Here is a 6,333-nt window from a genome sequence, read left to right on the forward strand (position 1 = left end):
TTTGTGATGAAATCTTGACTTATCACAAGAGTCCTTTGTGTGGCATTTTCATTGGGATTGTAATCTTTGTGGCGACATTATACTTATCAAATTTTACATTCCATAGTTATCTTCTTATTTTTGTCTTTCATTACTGTTGCATCTTAAATCATAAAATACCAAAAAGAAATCCTTTCTTTTTTTTGTTGAAGTTGATTTTGGTGTTATATTGCTTAATTTTTGCTTATTCTTGTTCCTCGATTCATTCCAGAAGAATTTTTTATTTTTTTATAACTAATCAATTTCATTCTCTCCTTCACAAAGCACATCAGTTTGGTATCAGAGCCTTGTTTAAGCAGCACTTTGAAGCCTTTAGAGTGCAAACACGTGAGGAAGTGAACCAACCTGTCCTTTAACCGAGTGAAACACTTAGTGAGTTTGATTATGATAACAACATGTCTGATAAAGGAGAGGTGCCTCCACCAGTTCCAAGAGGTCTCTTATTGGATCAAGCACATATGCTAAGACTTGAAAGACATCAGAATGCAATGTAAGAGCAAATTGCTTAGATCACACAAGCTTTGGCAAGACTAGTTGCACTCCAACCATAAAGAGAGCGCAATGGTCCTAGGCAGCAAGGGCGTGGTGATAATGATGAAGAACCTGGAGTTGAAGAAGGTGCTTATGAGCAGCACCTGCCTAGGCGTCCACATGGCTAAAGAGACAACATCAAGATGAAGATTCCAACCTTTTGAGGTACTAGCTCAATTGAAGAGTACCTAGAATGGGTACAAAGAGTTGACAAAATCTTTGAGTATCAGGAATACAGCGAAGCAAAGAAATGCAAACTTGCTGCTATTGAGTTTGTTGATTATGCAAACTTATGGTGGGAGAACGTAAAAGCACAAAGACGTAGGGATGGGCTTGATGATGTACAAACTTGGCATGAGATGAAAAGAATTATGGAGAAGTGATTTGTACTTGAATATTACTAACAGGAGTTGTATATCAAACTCTAAAGTTTGCGCCAAGGTGGAATTTGTGTGGAAGACTATGTTAAAGAATTTGAGATGCTGATGTTGAGATGTGATGTGAGAGAACCACAAGAACAAACCATTGCCCATTTTTTTGGTGGTTTGAATTATGAAATTGCTAATACTGTTGAATTGCAACCATATGTGTTTTTGTAGGATGTGATTAAACTTGCCATTAAGGTTGAAAGGCAAAGAATGAAAGGTGGATACAAGGGCACTACTACCAAAACATTCACAAAACCTTCGAACACAAGCACCCCACTTACTAGTGATAAAGGTGACGTGAAGAAGCATGACAAAGGGGAGAGCTCTGCCAAAGCACCAGTTGGTGTAAGCAAGGGCAAGGAGAAGGAAGTAGATCCAGCCCCTCCCAAAAGAAGTAGAGACATAAAATGCTTCAAGTGCCTTGGCCATGGACACGTTACTTCAGAATGTCCCAACAAGAGAGTAATGGTGTTGAGGGAAGCCCAGTGGGGGATAGAGAGTGAAGATGAGACTTACGAAGAGGAAGAGAATCATGAAGCATATGGTGATGAGGAAGTAGAGATGCTGATTTTGGGAAGATGTTAGTGGTCAGAAGAACCTTAAGTGCACATGCAACAAAAAGAGGAAGAGCAAAGAGAGAACATCTTCCATACCAGATGCACTATTCTCAACAAGGTATGTAATGTCATTATTGATGGTGGTAGCTGTACTAATGTTGCTTCTACTACCTTAGTTGAAAAACTTAATCTACCCACCTTAGTGCATCATCATCCTTATAAATTGCAATGGCTGAATGATGATGGTGATGTTAAGGTGACTAAGCAAGTAGTTGTCCCTTTCTCCATAGGCAAGTATAAAGATGAAGTCGTGTGTGACATTGTACCCATGAATGCTAGCCATTTGTTGTTAGGGAGGCCATGGTAATTTGATAGAAGGGCTGTGCATGATGGTTTTAAAAATACTTATTATTTTATGAAGGATGGGAAAAGAATTGTACTAGCCCCTCTTAGTCCCCAACAAATACATCAGGAGCAGCTGATTAGTAATAAACAAAAGAAGGAGAGTCTGTTCCTCAACAAGGGGGATGTTTTGAAGGCTATTACTAATCACAATTTTATTTTTGTGCTTATTGTTAAAGAATTGCTGGAATCTAACCACATTACAGTTCCTCCCATGGTGGCCAAACTATTGGAAGAATTTGAAGATGTTTTTCCTGAAGAATTGCCAGAGGGACTACCTCCCCTTCGTGGCATTGAGCATCATATTGATTTAATTCCTAGAGCGGCATTACCAAATAGACCAGCCTACAGAAGCAATCCTGAAGAGGCTAAGGACTTGCATAAGCAAGTCATGGAGTTGTTGAAAAAGGGCTATGTTTGTGAGTCCATGAGCCCATGCTCTGTTCTAGCTTTATTGGTGCCCAAAAAGGATGGTTCCATGTGTATGTGTGTTGATAGTAGGGCCATCAACAAAATCACTATAAAGTATCGCCATCCCAGTCCTAGACTTGATGATATGCTTGATGAGTTACATGGTGCTGTTATCTTTTCAAAAGTTGATTTGAAAAGTGGTTACCATCAAATTCGAATGAAGGAGGGAGATGAATGGAAAACAGCCTTTAAAACAAAGTTTGGGTTGTATGAGTGGATGGCCATGCCTTTTGGCCTTTGTAATGCTCCTAGCACTTTTATGAGACTCATGAACCATGTACTTCACAACTTTATTGGCAAATTTGTGGTTGTTTATTTTGATGATATTCTGATTTATAGCAGGAGTTTTGAAGATCATCTTAAGCATCTAAGGGCTATTTTTGAAGTTCTACGCCAAGAAAAGTTGTATGCGAATATCAAGAAGTGCACTTTTTGCAACGATCAAGTCATGTTCCTTGGCTTTATGGTATCCAAACATGGTGTGGAGGTGGACAAAGAAAAGGTGAAAGCAATACAAGAATGGCCAGTACCAACTATAATCTCAGAAGTGAGAAGCTTTCATGGCCTAGCCTCTTTCTACAGGAGGTTTGTAAAGAATTTCAGCACCATCATGGCCCCCATAACAGAATGCTTAAAGAAGGAAGGGAAATTTAATTGGAGTGAAGCTACCCAAAAGAGCTTTGAACTCATCAAAGCAAAACTGACCTCTACTCCAATACTTACATTATCGGATTTTTTAAAAACCTTTGAGGTAAAATGCGATGCTTCCGGAGTGGGAATTAGGGCTGTTCTAATGTAAGAAGGATGTCCCATTGCTTATTTCAGTGAAAAGTTGAATGCAGCTAGTTTGAACTGCTCAACTTATAACAAAGAGTTTTACGCTCTTGTTCGTGCCTTGGAGACTTGGCAACACTACCTCTTGCTAAGAGAGTTTGTTATTCACACAGACCATGAGTCCTTGAAGCACCTAAAAGAACAAAGTAAGCTGAACAAGCAATATGCCAAATGGGTGGAGTTTCTTGAATCATTCCCATATGTGATCAAGTATAAGAAGGGACACTTCAACATTGTGGCTGATGCATTATCCAGGAGGTATGCCTTAATCTCTCTGCTAAATACTAAGCTGTTGGGATTTGAATTGATGATTGAGCAATATAAGTCAGATAGGGACTTTTTTTTTATCTATGATTCTTGCAAAGAGAAAGCCTTTCAGGGATTCTACCAATATGATGGCTACCTCTTTAAAATGGGAAAGTTGTGTATTCCCAACTGTTCTATCAGAGAATTATTGGTAAGGGAGGCACATAGAGGGGGTCTTGCTGGCCATTTCGGTGAAAAGAAGACTTTGGAAGCCTTAAAGGAGCATTTCTATTGGCTAAGTATGATGAAAGATGTGCACAAGGTAGTGGAGAAATGTGTGCATGCAAGAAGGCTAAAAGCAAGGAGATGGCGCAAGGGCAGTATATGCCTCTTCCAGTTCCTAATCACCCATGGGAACATGTGAGCATGGATTTTGTGCTTGGCTTGCCCAGAACTCAAAGGGGCAAAGATTTCATATTAGTTGTTGTTGATCGGTTTTCTAAAATGGCTCATTTTGTTCCTTGCCATAAAACTGATGATGCTTTTCTTGTTGTTAACATTTTCTTTAAGGAAATTGTTAGGTTGCATGGCCTTCCAAGGAGCATTGTTTCAGATCGTGATGCCAAGTTCCTAAGTTATTTTTGGAAGACTTTGTGGAAGAAGCTTGGAACTGTAACACCCTAGGCAAATCCCACATCGACAAAACACGGGAGAGATGCTGGGTTTATAAGTTGGTGGTTCGTAACCCCTAGTGACGCGTTTTAAAACCGTGAGGGCTTCGGCCCAGAGCGGACAATATCACTAGTGGGCTGGGCCATTACATTTGTGGTATCAGAGCGGCTCCGCGTGCAATCTTGAACGATGGTGGGGCAAACCTCAGCGAGGACGCTGAGTCCCATAAGGGGGGTGGATTGTAACACCCTAGGCAAATCCCACATCGACAAAACACGGGAGAGATGCTGGGTTTATAAGTTCGTGGTTCGTAACCCCTATTGACGCGTTTTAAAACCGTGAGGGCTTCGGCCCAGAGCGGACAATATCACTAGTGGGCCGGGCCATTACAGGAACTCACTTCCTCTTTAGCACAACCTGTCATTCTCAAATAGATGGGCAAATAGAGGTGTTGAATAGAACTCTCTCTACCTTGCTAAGAACTGTCATCAAGAAGAATTTGAAGAGTTGGGATGAATGTTTAGCCTATGTTGAATTCGCCTATAACCGAAGTGTGCACAGTTCAACTAAGCACTCTCCTTTCAAAGTAGTATGTGGCTTCAATCCAATCACACCAATGTATTTGATGCCAATTCCTATTCAAGAAAGACCCAATGTTGATGGGGGAGAAGAAGGAAAAGATGGTGAAGTCTATGCATGAGCAAGTTAGAAAGCTCATTGAGGCAAAAAATGAACAATATAGCAAAGCCGCTAATAAGAAGAGAAAACAAGTGCGGTTTGAACCTAGTGATCTAGTGTGGCTTCACTTAAGGAAAGAGAGATTTCCAAATCAGAGGAAGTCCAAGCTATTACCAAGAGCTGATGGTCCATTCCGTGTGGTAGCAAGGATCAATGACAATGCCTACAAGGTGGATTTGCCCAGTGAGTACAATGTTTCTACTTTTTTCAATGTGAGGGGTCTTTCTCCTTACTTAGAAGATGACTTTGAGGATGGGGAAGAATTGGATTTGAGGGCAAATCCTAATCAACAAGGGGGAAATGATGTGCTACATAATGACATGACATACGAGGGCCCATTGACTAGCTCCAAAAGCAAGCTCATTACTTTGCTTGCTTGTATTCAGAATTAAAGAAGTTGGACTGGACTTGGCAAATCCATGGGGCATGTGAGATGGGTGCATACTAAAATGTTTGGGCTTAAGTTAAAATAAAGATAATGGGCTGATTATGAAGAAAACAAGCCCATATATATGTAAAAGGCCCCTATTTACTATTTGGAATTGACCAAGTCAAAGAATTCAGAAGGAGATTGAAATATCTTTCAATTAAGGAAGGAAATAAGGTTGAAAAGTCACCAAATCTTCTTAAATTCATGCATCACTCTATGGGCAGATTTTTGAAGTGTTTTTTTTCTCAAAAATTTAATATTATTTCCTATTTAGAAGATTATTCAAACTTCCTATTTAGCAACCTTGCTATTTTCCTTTATAGTGCTTGTAATTAGCTTAGATAAAAGCCAACTCTTGTAAGCTCAAAGCATTTCTTAATTTTAACCAATAGCAAGTGCTGCTTCTTCTTTCTTATCAAACATTATTTGTTTGTGACGAAGTCTTGACTTATCACAAGTGTTCCTTGTGTGGCATCTTCATTGGGATTGTAATCTTTGTGGCGAGATTACTCTTACAAAATTTTACGTTCCATAGTTATCTTCTTATTTTTGTCTTTCATTACTGTTGCATCTTAAATCATAAAATACCAAAAAGAAATCCTTTCTTTTTTTTGTTGAAGTTGATTTTGGTATTATATTGCTTTAATTTTTGCATATTCTTGTTCCTCGATTCATTCTAGAAGAATTCCTTATTTTTTTATAACTAATCAATTTCATTCTCTCCTTCACAAGGCACATCAGATACTTTCTACAAAACCTAATGACAAAAAAAAAAAAAAAACCCTTCCCCAAGTAGGATTTATTACCGAAATTGAGACCTCAAGTTTGGCTTATTACATTACTACAATCTAAGTGTGCATGTCCACACAAACACATGAGTACCACACAATTAAACGATTACAAGATATTGGCCCCCTCCACCTCTGATTGCCAAGTCAAAACCAAGAGAACACATCTATGAAGGAGCTAGACTATAGTGTTGACT

Source organism: Hevea brasiliensis, chromosome 11 (genome assembly GCF_030052815.1).
Source record: "Hevea brasiliensis isolate MT/VB/25A 57/8 chromosome 11, ASM3005281v1, whole genome shotgun sequence".
Taxonomy (NCBI): Eukaryota; Viridiplantae; Streptophyta; class Magnoliopsida; order Malpighiales; family Euphorbiaceae; genus Hevea; species Hevea brasiliensis.